The 15072-nt window shown below is 43.9% G+C and overlaps 1 long non-coding RNA gene across 4 annotated transcripts; it reads right to left on the minus strand.

Annotated features, from left to right (window-relative positions):
- Positions 1-1398: 1398 nt before the first annotated feature.
- LOC144456264 (uncharacterized) lies at positions 1399-7244 on the minus strand. Of its 4 annotated transcripts, none has more exons than XR_013485203.1 (4): positions 7006-7244; positions 5348-5537; positions 4408-4936; positions 1399-3382 (listed from the first exon to the last, which is right to left on the minus strand). It is a non-coding gene; the product is annotated as an uncharacterized LOC144456264 (long non-coding RNA). The 4 variants fall into 4 exon arrangements; XR_013485204.1 differs by having other exon boundaries at positions 5348-5445; positions 7006-7242; XR_013485205.1 differs by lacking the exon at positions 7006-7244 and having other exon boundaries at positions 1399-2189; positions 2695-3382; positions 5348-6998.
- Positions 7245-15072: the final 7828 nt, after the last annotated feature.

Consider the following 15072-nt stretch of genomic DNA (forward strand, 5'->3'; position numbering starts at 1 on the left):
ACTCCCTTCCCCCAATTCAATGCCCTTCTGTGGGGCCTTGTCCCTTCTATGATCTATCCCTCCCAAAGTACCCCACTCTGGCAGAATTCCAGCAAGCCAGATATTCCTTCTTTCCTCACCTCTTACCTTCCCCACCCAGGTACCTTCTTTCAGCTGGTAACTGACAGATCACTCACCTGACACACTCATCCAAGCTAAAGGGTTCACAGGGATGCTAATGAAAGCCATGGCCCTGAGCCACAGCTCTTGGCTCACAGATATAGGTTTCCCCCTCAGTGATAGCACTCCCTGGCTTACGCCTCCACCCAGAGCAAGGCCTGGAAAGCCGAGGTTGACTGGCTTTGTCTCCACCCCAGTTTTGCCTGAGCACATCAGAATTTGGCACACATTCCTCTAAGGGCCCTCAGCTCCTTTATGAGCACTTGGGCTCAAAATCCATGAGGTATAGGACTGGCTTTTATTTAGTCTGAAAGAACATGCCAAGGACTCCTATCCAAGCCTATAAAGAGTCAAGTCAACTCCCCTTCCCTTTCCCAAGAGCCTCTGCTTTCCCCAGACTTCTGAAAGGTTAAGGGGAATGGAGTAGGAACTTGAGGGCTTCTAAAGATGCCAGCAATGCCCCCTGTGGTGGGGCCCACCTTCCTGTGGAGCCTACACAGTCCACTAAACAGGTTCCCCTTCATGCTCTCTGTAATCCAGTCCACTTGGCCTGCTGACTCTTCCCTGTGTGGAATATTCCCTTCCCCTCTTTCCCTTTGGCATGTAGTTTTTCTGTGTCTAGAAGGTGCTAATTCACTCACTCAGTCAGCACTAATTCATTAAGAAAGCATTTATGAGTGCCTACTATGTGCCGGGAACTGTGGTTGAGGTTGAGGATACAAATATGAAGAAACACCCCCTGCTTACATTGAGCTTACATTTTAATGGAGACACTAGTAAATCAATATGTATATTTGATATGTAAAGAGAATAAATACAAATATCCAAGAGAGAAGGAAAGAGGACACCAGGAGATGGGGAGACCAGAAAAGGCCTCTTGTAGAAGATCATGTTTGAGCTGGTCCTCCAAGGAAGAGAGAGATTCTGCGGAGCTTAACCAGGCAAAGGCTCCCACACAAGAGATGGAGGGTCAAGGGGGAGAAGAGAAATGCTAGCTTGGCTGGATCAACACAGTACCCACTATATGCTAAGCACTAGCCAGGGGCTGGAGAAACAAAGAGGAAAAGAAAAGGACCCCTCCTCACCTCATCCCGTGCCATCAAATCCCTCTCCTCTTTCAAAGCTTAGCTGGGGTAAGACTCATTTCAGGGAGTCTTGTCTTACACTTCCCATCTCTGAAATTATCTGAGCGTTCTCTCTCTCTCTCTCTCTCTCTCTCTTCTCTCTCTCTCTTCTCTCTCTCTCTCCCCCACCTTCTCTCCATCTCTCCCTCTCCCTCTTCTTTCCTCCCCTCCCCTCCCCTCTCATTTCTTCTTCTTCTCCTTCTTCTTCTTCTCCTTCTTCTTCTTCTCCTTCTTCTTCTTCTCCTTCTCCTTCTTTTCTATCTCTCACTTTGTATTCCCTTGTATATACCTTAGACCTATTTATTTACCCCCTCTCCCCAGTGAAATATAAGTTTTTTGAGGGCAGAGATTTTTTTGATTTTGACTTTGCATCCCCAGAGCCTACCGTAGTGATTTCTGCAAACATTTTGTGCGTATTTGTGTAATTGAGTTCAATGGCCCGGCCCAAGGGTACACAGATAGCGGGTATCAGAGCTGAGATCTAAACCCGGATCCAAACCGAGTGTGCTTCCTATTGCTCCCTTTCATTCCCTTCCAACTCAAAGCCTGAAATGAATGAAATTTGGATGAAATTCGATGAAAATGGAATTACTTCAGCAACTTAATCAGAACATGCCAATATCCCAAGAATGCTAAACCTGAACTATTTTTAACATTGTTTCCTCCTTGAACTGAAAGCATCTTAAATTAAATTCAGTTCGTGCATAATAACACATTCAGTTTCTCACTAAGTAACACCCAAAACCCCATCATTTCAATATCCATACTCTCGCAGTGATACTGGATGGTTGGGACTCATCGGATGCCACAACATCAGAAGACTCCAAATGGCAAATGGCCCAAAGGGCCATGGAGAGATGCTTGTTGGGTACAAGTAATTGCAGGAGCTTCCTCTCCAAAGTGATACTGTGAGAGAAAAGGCATCAAAGAAATATTATAATATAGGATAGGATATGGAAGGAAAGTGGCAACTCAGTCATGCTGTGAGAGGGAAGGGTAGCAGATGAAAGCTTTGGGGTTGAATTCAATTGAATGTCTGGCTGGAATGCAATCACAGGTCATCAAAGGAATCTGTGAACTGGAGCTGGAAGGGACATCAGAGAATCTAGTCCAACCTTATCATTTTACAGATAGGGAAAATGAAACCCAAGTGACTCGCCCAAGGTCATAAAGGGAATAAAGCAGGAAGAATGGGATTTGAACTCAGATCCTCTGGCTCTAAATCCAGAACTCTTTGCCCTGACATATGCTTTCCTGGTATCACAAGTTAATCGATCAGCAAGAATTTATTAAGCATAAATATTGCATTGCATTGCTTGCCTTCTCAACAGGAGGAGGAGGGAGGGAGAGAGTTTGGAACTCAAAATTTTAAAAAAGAAATGTTACGAAAAAGAAATTATTAAGCACTTACTATGTGCCAGGGAACGCAAAGAAAACTGAAAGCAGTCCCAGCCCTCAAGCAGCTTCTGTTCTAATGGGGGAGACAACAGCAGTATCAATAAGTATCTGCAATATACTTGCAGACTAGATACAAGGTAATCTTGAAGGGAGTAGATACAAGGGGACCTTGAGGGGGAGTAGATACAAAATCATCTTGAGGGGGAATAGATACAAGATAACCTTGAGGGAGAATAGATACAAGGTAACTTTGAGGGGGAGTAGATACAAAGTCATCTTGAGGGGGAGTAGATACAAGGTAACTTTGAGGAAGAGTAGATGCAAGGTGACCTTGAAGAGGAGTAGATGAAAGGTGACCTTGAAGGGGAAAACATTAGCAGCTGGGGTGGAGGTGGGGGTCAAGAGGGGCCTAAGGAAGGAGGAGGTACTGAAGTGAAGGAAGCCAGGAATTCTGAGACCAAGGTGCAGAAGGAGAGCATTGAAGACATGAGGGGCATCCAGGACAAAGGTGGAGGAAGGTTCCCCGGTAGTGAGGATTTATAGGAGGGTGTGGGCGACAATAGCCTGGGGTTGGCAAGGTTTGGGTGGGTCCTGACCTATGTTGGTGAAAGAAGCACCCACCTCCTGGAGATCACACATTACTGAAGTCAGAACGTTTCTTCCTTCTGGCCAAAGAGCTGGGAAACAGTGAGAGGCAGACGCTGAGGGGGAAATAAAACGAACATTTTTATGTGAGCAATTATTACTGCTGGTTTGATTTTTAGCTTTAATATGCTAGGCAGTTCCCTTGCTTCTGAGACTGCTATTTCCGCCAGCATTTTATCGACGGGTTCTCCAGTGTTAACCCTTCTCTTTCAGTTTGACAACTGAGAAACTCACACAAGACAAGATGTAGCAGAATTCAGGTGCATGAAACAAGCAGAGCTTTTTATTCCTCTGCTCCAAAATCTTCTCTGGCTCTCTGTTGCCTCTAAAATAATGTATAGATTTTTCTGCCTGGAATTAAAGCCCTCCATAGTCTGGTTCCTACTGAGCATTCCCCTGAAGTAAAAACAGCTGGGGCAGAGACATAGAGGTGGGAGGGAGGGGGTTGGAAAGGACAGTCTGACCACAGATGCCAGAAAAGCCTGGAGTGGGAGCAACTCATCCCCTAGAAAGTCATTTCCTCAGGATTGGGACTGGAGGGAGGGGCGGGTGGCCCAGGGGCAATGGCACCTTACAGCAGCAATTGGCAAGAAGGGCCTACGAGATGAGGTGTAAAGATGGCGGGTACTCTGGAAAGGAAGCACGTTGCTCCTACGCATGTCAGTACCAGGGGACAAACCCCATTTGCCCTATGTTAGTTAAGATTCTTAGGGATGGGCCAGATGGTTCTGACAGGGAGAGATTAGAGGCAAGGATGCCAGTCAAGAAGCTTCTCCATTCACTCTGGCCAAGTTGCCCAAGGCTCAGACTAGCAGAGCAGTAATAAGAACAAAAAGTAACTAGGGAGAGCTGTTGGAAAGGAAGACTAGACAGGACCTGGTGATTGTATCAGATGAAGACAAGGGTCCCTCTGCCCCTGGGGACACATATGTGTGACTGCTGCTCTGGGTCAGAATTCCATCTGAGTCTTTCCAAATTCCAACCCTGGAGAAATGTGGAAATGCCTTCTCTCTAAGGACCATTGACTTCCAAGGGGACAAGGTCCAGCTCTCAGACTGGCATTGACAACAAATGAACTTACTTCATGTTTGGCCTCCACGATGGTGTGGTTCAAAGCCAGGGCTCTTCAAGAGTGTCCCATCAGGACAAGGGAAAGGCTGCCCCTTTCTTCAAAGTTTTAATTGTGAGTTGGCACATCCAGTTATTCCTTTCTTGGGTTTGGAACATTCCTCCCAACTCCCTAAAGACCATCCCACAAAACCAGATTCTCAGAGTACCCATCCTCTTCAGTCTTCTCTATTTTTTCATGCTCTCAGAGGCACTCAGAGGAATCTACAGGCTTGGGGAAAAGGATTGTTCTCAGCACTGAGCTTATGCCTCCACAAAAATATCCCAAAGATTCATGTGTAGCTGTTGCTCTGAAATTGAAACAGGGGGTCCCAGGCTGGACCAATGTTTCCTGGGTTAGCTGAACATCCAGTGTCTAGTATAGCTGATAAAAGGACTGGACCTGGAGTCAGGAAGACCTGGCTTCAGATCCTACTTCTGAGGCTTCCTGGCTGTGTGATTATGCCAAGTCATTCAACTTCTCTGTATCTCAGGTTCCCCATCTGCAAAATAGTAATGGATGCTTTAATGGATAGCTAATAATACCTACCCCCCCACAGGGGCACCAAGGAGCTTAAATGACAAAATCTCTGTAAAGCACGTTGTAAACCTTCAAGCATTATAGAAATACCTACTGTTACTATTATCTCCTGTTTGTGGTATTGGGGAGAAAAACCCTGGATCTGAACTCAGAGTCACTAGGTTCCAACCTTGGCTCTGCCACTTATTAGCTGTTTGACCGTGGTCACTACTTAACCCTTGTGGACCTCAGTTTCCTCAACTGTAAAATTTGGGGATTGGACTCTGGGTGAGTGACACTGGTGTCAGAGGTGGTGTTTGAACCCAGGTTTTCCTGACTCCAAGCCCAGCACTCAGCTCTCACCTACTTCAGTCATCTTCCTTATTGTACTGACCTGGCATGAAATTTTGCCCATTTAAATGACTCTTTAGAGACAGAGCCAGAAAAACATCATGCAGTGTCCAGATGGCCATGGTGAAAGTACGCAGGGTCCTGCGGGAGAAAGGGGAGAAGGTTGATTTTCCACTTAGCACAGCTGGTGCTGGGTCTGGTCCCAGGGAAAGACAGTGAGCAGGTAAGGTGTCCTGGCAGGACAGAGGACAAAGGTCAGATACTTGCTGTGGGTCCCTAAGGAAGTCACCTCACCTTTTCGTCCCTGCAATGGACCACTCAACCCCAAGGGTGCAGATAAGAAATAACTTTAATAAAAACATATGCAGTGACCTACCCGCAAAAGCCCCCAAGGCACAATCTGCTGACAGAGTTCTATGGGCATCTCAGAAGCTCTCCAAGGAAAGCACAGAGCTGAAATCAAAGGGCCCACTGCTAAGTTTCAGGTCATTCTACCCGGAGACAAAGGTAGAAAGCAAGCAAGCATTGATGAAGTGCCTACCAAGAGACAAGCATTGTGTTAAGCCCTTTACAAATATCATCTCATCCGATCCTCACAACAAGCTGGGAGGGAGGTGTTGTTATAGTCTCCACTTTACAACTGAAGCAAACAGAGGTTAAGTGACTTGTCCAAGGTCACACAGCTAGTAAGTGTTGAGGCTGCATTTGAACTCAGGTCTTCCTGACTCCAGGCCCAGCTATTTATTCACTTCACCACTTAGATGTTACTCAAACTGCCCCCAGGTTTATTCTACACTGTCCTGGTTCATAAAAGCTTTGGTTGATGGGGTTAACTCAGGAAATCCTGAGGGAGATGAGTGGGTGGGGGAAGGTCAGTATTAGCATCCTGAACCACACACTCTGAGCCTCAGCTTTTTCATCTGGAAAATAGGGACAATAATAATGATCACCTAAGATGAAGTGTGTAAAGCATGTAGAATGTAAGTTGGCCTCCTCATTATCTATTTCTCTAATCCTGGTTCAAGGATCAGTAGGAAAGAAGGACATAAGTTGACCACATGATGCCCAAAGCCATTAGGAATGAGTTCCTAATTTTTCTTTTTTGTCTACCCCTCCCTAAGGACCTCAGGAATACATGGGAATGTAAGAACCTGTAAAAAAAAGAAAAAGAAGGTGAACATATACAGCTATCAACCAACATGTTTGCTGGTCTTGGGGGATCTGGCTTGAATATCACCTAGTTGAAATTCATTTCATGGATGAGGAAACTGAGGCCCAGAGATTTCCCTGATGTCCCAAAGATCAGCAGTGGCAGAGCCAAGGCCAGATCCTTTCCATGACATCACATCTCTTGGGCAGCTAAGATGGAACCTTGTTCTGGTGAATGGATAATGGCTTATAGGAGAGGATCACAGGTTTAGAGCTAAAAGAGAACTTAGAGACCCTTAAGCCCACCCCTTTCATTTACAGATCATCAGCTCACAGACCTAGGACTGGGTGGGCCCCTGAGGCCGTCTGGCCCAGACCCCTCACTTTTCAGAGAAAGACCTTGAAGCCAAGAGATTCAGTGACTTGCACAAGGTCACGAGTGGCAGAGGTCACATTTGAACCCAGGTCCTCTGACTTCACTTCCAGCATGCTTTCCATTGTCTCCTAATTCAGAGACTAGCCAATGCTTCAATCCCCCACCACATTTCCCACCTCTGCAGTCTTCAATGTGCAGGATTCTCTCCTTTTGTCTCTACCACACAAACAGATTTCACAGTGAAACCCAGGTCCTGAAAAGACCCCATCAGCCTCATTAACACCGACTTGAAAAATGTAGTCCTTGTAGGTCAGAATTCCTTTGTAATCCTCCCTGTTTTTCCAGAACATCTACGCAGCAGTGAGACAAGTTTAAAAATAAAAAGCCAGCTGCTCATCACACATTCACAGCTTTTTCTTCCTGCTTCCTTTGCAGGGCCTACAGGAAGTCAAGTTTTCAGTTTCTGTTTTTTGTTTTCGAAACATCTCCCCAGCACCAGGCTGATTAGTGGATTCGGGTGTGGAGGAGGCTGAAGGAGGGAGGGGAGCATTTCGAAGCCTATTCTCATCTGTCCCTGGAGAAGCTTGGGGCTCTGTCTCAGTGGTCTCTGGGCCAGCAGGTACTGGCCCAGGTGACTTGGGTCCTGTAGCGAACAGCCGTTCCTAGGCTTGGGTCAGCAAGCCTGGCCTCTTACAGGCTGAGGAGGGCTCTAAACTATAAACTGGTTATAGCTGTAAGTGTTGTCTACTGGCAAGAGCCCTGGACTTGTCACCCGCAGGAGCTTCAGTTATTTAGCTTTTCTATGCCTCAGTTTCCTCACCTGTAAAATGATGGCATTAATAAGCACCCCTGCATCCCCCCACATACACAGGCTTTCGCACAGAAAGTGTTTTGCAAACCATAAAGGACATATAAATAACTATTACTCCTGTTTTCCTCATGAGGCCCCAGGGCCTCCGAGGACTTCAGTGACTTGCCTGTGGTTAAAAAGGTGAGTAGAAGAACTAAGATTTGAAGCCAAATCCCTTTGAGATCATCCAGCATTCTTCCTACAGTGGCTTGTGATCTCAATGTGTGAATCGGCATGCATGGACGCAGTAGAAAGAATGTTGAGTTTGGAATCAAGTGGCCTGGGTTCAAATCCCAGCCGGTATTTAGTTACTAAGTGATCTCTTCTGTTCCTCTTTGGGTCTCAGTTTCCACATTTGTAAAACTAGGTGTTTAAATGGTCTGCAAGGTCTCTTCTCTCTTTAAATCCTCTGATTCACACTACCTGCACCTGTATTAACATCGCCCACAAACTCAGAATGGACTTTGTGGAGAAAAAAATTTATTAAAGCCACAAGAGAAAACAGTGAACAACTATGAAGTATATTGTCGAGCCTTATTCCATCCGGAGAAGGAGATAAGAAACCTGACTAACAAGAGAGATTATTTGGTGCTGGCAAAGTGAGGCCGACAGAATCAGAAAGAAGGCAGGAGAGGAGAGAAGGAGGATAACAGTGCCAGCCAGGCTGCAGTCATGTTTGCCCCTGACCTCGATAACATCTGCCCAACCAAAGAGAATGATTGTTTTTCTTCCAGCAGTTGGAGCGTTGTTTATTCACTGATGAAAATTCATTTCCATTCAGCAAACATTTCTAAATGACTGGGTGATTGAGTCAGGAAACATAGGATGTTCTGAGTTCTGGTCATTAGGTTCAGGAAGTATTTCCACACATTTTCCAATCATATTTACCTGATAGAAATTTCCATAAAAACCAGAGCTATAACTAAGGTGGGTTAAGACTGTTTCAAGGCCCCAACCTCAGAAGGCTCTCTTGGAAGGCTGACATCACTTCACCTCATGGTCTGCTGCTGACCATGCTACTTGGTGTGACCTCTCTCCCTTGCCTAGTCTAGAAATGGTTAAGAAGGGACAGCTAGGTGGTGCAGTAGATAGAGCACTAGCCCTGGAGTCAGGAGGACCTGAGTTGAAATCTGGCCTCAGACATTTGACACTAGCTGTGTGACTCTGGGAAAGTCACTTAACCCCAACTGCCTCAAAAAAAAGAAAAGAAAAGAAAAGAAATGATTAAGAGGGGGAGACAATAAATGGCCCTTACAAATGTAAGGTCAAATGTCAAAATGACAAAGGTCATTCTCCAAGTTCCCTTGACCATAGCATCCCTCTCCCTTATTCTGCTTTATCTCTAATCTCACTGGAGTGTAGACCCAACTCTCTGGGAACAGGCTTTAGAGAGACACACACCCACAGACAGGCTGCCTTTTGCCCTGCCAACAGCCCACTACAAAAACTGCTTTTGTGTTGATTTTAAGAACTTCTAGCAACAGCAACAGCATTTATATAGCACTTTATGGTTTAAAAGAATTTTACAAATATTGTTTCATTTCATCCTCACAGCAACCCTGAGAGTTATGTTATTATTATCCCCATTTTACAGATGAGGAAACTGAGGCAGACAGAGGCCGAGTAACTTGCCCAGGGTCACACAGCTAGTAAGTGTCTGAGGATAGATTTGAATTCAGGTCTCACTGACTCCAGGAAGTTACACTTCTGCCTAGGGTATCTACAGACCTTGAAAAGGAAAGGAGACCCAGAAATCAGAATCTACTTTTCAATCACCCCACATTCCAAGCCTGAAAGATTCAGGAGAAATCCATAGGCTATGAGTACCTCCTTTGCACCCCACCCCCCATTCAGCAGTGCCTGACAGTGAGGTTAGCTAGCTTTAAGGATGAACGTGTTCTGTGCAGATTATGAGTGCCCTCTCATGTGCGTAAATGATCACTTTCCCTTCTTACCTAGGCTAGATCTGGCCTTCTCATTTCATCCCCTGGCAGAGCACCATCTAATCCTTCCCATTACCAACCTTGACACCTTCAAATGGGAAAAGCCTGGCTTCATGAATGTCAAGTAGAATTTATATTTTTTAAAGAAAGTTTCTGGCTACATTTAATAACATTTACATAATACTTACTCTTAAATGTAGCTCAAATATGACAGATGGGACTGGTCCATGGTTGATTACCCAACCAAGAGACAGTGGGATGTTATTTTAAAAGTGCTGTCATCTGACCACTTTTGTTCCAAATAAACAGCTCAAAAATCCAGCACAGGGTCGGGCACATGGGTCCCTGGCAAGCATCAGTTGGCATCAAATCTCCCACTTGCAAACTGACTTCATTACATTTTCTTTTTGTCCCCAGTTTAAAAGCTTGAAAACAGCTTTGGGGAGGGCTCATGCTGAAGGAAATAGAAGGTGGTTTGGAGGATTCACTTGCTTTCTTCTTTCAGTCTACTTTTTGCTTCTCTTTTGGGGGGGGTGGGGGAGGCTTTGCTGAGAAGGCTCCGTTCTGACACGTTCCTCTTTTTAAAAAGTAGAACAATGAGATTCTGTTACCAGAGTTTCGTGTTTTGACTCTCTCCATAAGGATGACTGAAAGAAGTCAAAGGAGCCTCTTCACCCCTGAAGAAAAGGTAACTAAGACAAAACCACCAGCTTAGTCCAAGGCATGCATCAGCCTCCTCAGTGGGGTCCCAACGTCTTTCTCCCTTCCATTCTATCCCCTACATGTCTACCATGATTGGATTGTCAAGGCACAGATCTGACCAGGTCACTCCTTTTTGGCTCAAGAATTAACTTACCTTTACAACACAATTCCTTCATTTGGCATTTGAAGCTCTTTACAATCTGGCCTTGACCTACCTTTCCAGCTTTACTGTACATTACACCTCCCTGATATTGTAGCCAAAGTGGACTGCCTGCTCTCCTGCCCCCAGACTAGGCACACCATCTTCTGCCTCCATGGTTTTACCTAGGCTACCTCATGCTTCCTCACCTCCGACTCTTGGAGCCCCTGCCTTTCCTGAAGGCTCAGCCCATGTGCCATCTCCTTTTGTAATTCATAGGTGCTCTCTCTCTCCCGCCTCCTCTTAGATGCATGCATGTATTTATCTGTTTACAGGAAATGTCTCCCCAGTAGAATATATGCTCCTTGCGAGCAGGGACTCTTTTCCATTTTGCTGTGTATCTTGGCATCAAACACAATGCCTTGAATACTACAGATGCTTAATAAGTGCTTATTGAATGAAATCAGATCAAAGAGCAAGGAAGAAACTATCTTTTCATCCTGTCTATTCCTGTATCATATATATATATATATTTTTTTTAATCTGAGTGCACTGGTGATATCTGCCACAGAAAGAACTCTACAGTCCAGCTGATTTATTTCTGTCACTACCTTCAATGTTCTGTGTTTTACAACTAATCTTGAAATGTTTCCATTGCCCAAAGGAAGGAGAGAGAATTGATAAGGAAGGGTAAAAAAATATGTCACTTTAGATTTTTGATGGAGACTAGAGAAGAAAGGAGAGGAAGAGAATGGGGAATGAAGGGGAAGGGAAGCCTTGTGAGATGCTTTGATGGAGGGAATGGAAGGAGAGGAAATGAGGTTTTCCTACCTCAAAAAACCCTGGCTTGCAAGGAAATTGAGTTTTGAAAAAGACCTAAGGAGAAATGCAAAATGAAAATTTGAAAGAAAAAAAGGAGGCTAGTATGTGACCATACTGAATACATGTTAGAAGGTACATTAGGCTGCATGCCTGCTGACGAGAGCATGCTGGAGGAATCAGTGACCCTGCAGGGACAGCTTCCACTAAAAAAAAATCAGTACTAAGGGACGATGCTAAAATGAGAATGGGAAGCTTACTTAATGTAAATGTTACAAAATAACATGCCTAATCTCAAGATTACTGAAAAATGCCGTGCCATGTTCTAATTAAAGAAGTGAAAAAAACCCACTTCAAAATGTATACATCTGGGCAGTTTTTATTCTTAGAATGGCTGCATGAGAGAGACAGGGTTCAGTCTTGGAGGAGGGAAGAATACTTACTTATCTAATAATAATCAGTATTACTCATGTTTGCCCCCACCCACAATTTGTCTCTGAGAACATTTGAATTTAGCTTTTTTCTAGGTTTTCCTATGGAGTAGTACTCAGTTACTAGCAAGACGGCCTAACAAACACTTGAACATAAAGTGCATTTATTATAATTTGTGAAGAACAGAAATGGAACTAGAATCTAAGCTTCCTAGCAGGCTAAAGCGGTGGATGTGGGTAGAAGTCATCCCTTCCTAGGCTAAGAGTGGGGCCAATCTCATCGCCTCCATGAACAAATTCACAACCTCAGGAGGGGAGATCCCAGTAACAGGACCAGACTTTGAACTGCCATGGAAGGCATCATCTCAATCTCTCTCGTGCTTTTTCCTTCATTTGCTTGCTCCTCAACTTACACTGAGGTCCTTTCTAACTCTCAAATTCAAGGATTCTATGATTCTTCCTTCCTATAGACCCTGTTCCCTTCCAATCAATGCCATGTTTTATGTCTGCACAATGAGGAAATGAGTCCTTTTCAAATATCACTTGGGTAGCAATGAATAATATAATCATCTGAGTATATCTGGATGTCTAAGCCTAAAACCACTACTTGAATTACTCTGCATTCATTTTGTGTTTTCATATACATATATATGTATATATATATATATATATATGTATGTATATATATATACACGCACACACATATATATACATATACATATATGTATGTATATATGTATACATATATTATATATAATATATACATATATGTATGTATGTGTATATGTGTGTGTGAGAGAGAGAGAGAGAGAGAGAGAGAGAGAGAGAGAGAGAGAGTCTCGCCCATTCGAATGTAAGCTTTTTGAGGAGGGGAGCTGTTTTTACTTTTCCCTTTGTCTCTCCTGCATTTTACACAGTGCCTAGGACAGAGTAAGTGCTTAATAAATGCTTTGTTGATTGATTAACTGTTTGACGAGTGATCTATCCTACTTTTAAATGTGACAGTCCATCAAAGCAATGCAGCTGTTCTTATTCTCTGTGTTTCAGTCCTTGTAACACAACAAACCTCTATTAAATACCAATGTACACCGGGCACTGAGCTTGGTGCTGGGTATACAAAGAGAAAAATGACCCAGGGATCTCTTCAAGCAATAGCAAGTAAGAACTTGCTTTAGAGAGGGTGCAACATATACACAGCTGAAGTTAGTACACGGTGAGGAGTTAAGGTTGGCAGAGGAGAGAACCAGTCAAAATCTTCTACAAAAACATTTAGGAAGGAAATGACTTTCCTCCAGGGAGGAGTGAGAAAGGCTTTGTGGAGGAGGTAACAGCCGAGCTGAGCCTCAGAGGAAGAGAATACTGCCAAGCTGAGTTGAGTTGAACTGAATCAAAATATCAGGCCTCTGGTTACTCATTATTTAAGACCCAGCTCAAATGTTACCTCTTCCGTGAAGCTTTCCCAGATTGCCCTTGACCAAATGGTCCTCCCTCTCATGATGGGCCACAGTGTCTTGGACCTATTGGACTGCACACAACCTAGTTGACTTTGAATGATATGTATTTGAGCACTTGTTTTATTTTCCCCAAACTATGTCTTATTCGTCTTTGAATATGCCACACCCCCTATTATGTGTAAACCCTGTGGTCTTACACATAGTTAGCATCTGATAAATATTTATTGAATTATAAGTGAATAATTCAAAGATCCTGTGACCTTGGGTAAATCACTAAATTTCCTCCTCTGTAAATTGGGGATAATAATACCACCTACCTCTCAGTGTTGTTGTGAACATCAAAAGAGACAGTATTTATAAAGCATTTAGCACAGTGCCTGACACAGCAGGAACTGTATAAACGTTAGCTGTCATCATCATCACCATTATATCAATGATTTGGGTAGCCTTGGTTTGGGCACTGTCTCTCCTGATGAAGATGGAAAGACCTTCAAACCTTAGCAGACAGGCTTGAAGAATTTCCATGATCAAAATAATTTATCACCCGGTGTTCAATATTCTGATAATGAGCTTCTAATCTTAGCCAGATTGGTCCTCAGGTGACAGATATACAAAGTCCACTAAGGGCCATCCTAAATAAACAGAATAAATACATATACACTGCTTAATTGATCTCATTTGTCCCTCACAACTCTATGAGGGGGATTATGAAAGTATAAAATATCTTCATTTTATACATGAAGAAGTTGAGACTCAGGTTCAGTGATTTGCCCAGAATCATACAATTGGCATGTGCTTGGCCAGGACTGAAACCTAGATCTTCTAGCCTCAAATCTGTCTCTCTCATCCATTGCACCTTGAAGAACGTCTCACGTGCTCCCATTCAAATGTTAGATTGGAAGACCTGGGTTCACATATTGGTAAGCTATATGACCCTGGGCAAGTCACTCTTTGAACCTCGAGCAACTCTCTTAGACTCTAAGTTATAGATCACTTGCAGTCTGCTATTGACAAAAGGGATTACCCCACTACCAAAAGCACAGATCCTTAATGTATGACATGTTTTATTATTGTTGCTTCCAGCACTTTGGACAGAAGTCATTCTGTAGTCATTGGGAGGCCCAGTAATGGTAACTCACCCAGTGCCTTTTTCAGTTCTCCTGAACACTTCCTGTTTCTGGTCATGGAAATGTGAACAGAAGGAGATTGGGAGGAACTTCTGGGGTGGAGCCAAATCTGGGCATACTAGATGCCAGCTAAATACCAGCCTGTGGGAAGAAGGAAGCTCCTATTGGTTCCCTGCTCTTTCTCCTCCCACTCATCATCCCCGGGACCCCTATCCCCTGTCCACAGCCTAGATTCCTGAGTAGGAGTTCTTTTTATCACTTAGAACATCATGGTGTTAGTCCCCTGGCCCAGTGAAAAGGTTGCTGAATTTGGCATGGAAAGACCTGAGTTGGAGTCCTGGCTCTGTTACTTGTCATCTGGATGATGTTGGACTAGACCACTTTCCCTTTCTAGGCCTTGGTTTATTCATCCTTAAAATGAGAAGGTTGGATTAGATGTTATCTAAAGTTCCTTCTACCTCCAAACCTACATTTCTCTTTTCTCATAACTTCTGACCCTGTGACTTGTCACTGTCCTTCTTTACCACCTTCCCTATATTGGATTCATTTGCATCCTCACTTTACCTTGACTTCCTGGTCTGCTTCTTTAATATTCTTTCCCTAGCTATGACCCTGGAATCCTTTTCCCTCTTGGTCTATTGCTCATCCCTAGGTAATCCCTACCATACAGACCCACTGCTACCTGTCCCAGGTGAGAAAAGCATGGAAGTCAAATTGTTTTCACCAACTGCAAATTCAATGCTACATAATAATGTAGCATTATTACTATTATAATACA

This window comes from Phascolarctos cinereus, unplaced genomic scaffold (genome assembly GCF_003287225.1).
Source record: "Phascolarctos cinereus isolate Bilbo 61053 unplaced genomic scaffold, phaCin_HiC Scaffold_1;HRSCAF=81, whole genome shotgun sequence".
Taxonomy (NCBI): Eukaryota; Metazoa; Chordata; class Mammalia; order Diprotodontia; family Phascolarctidae; genus Phascolarctos; species Phascolarctos cinereus.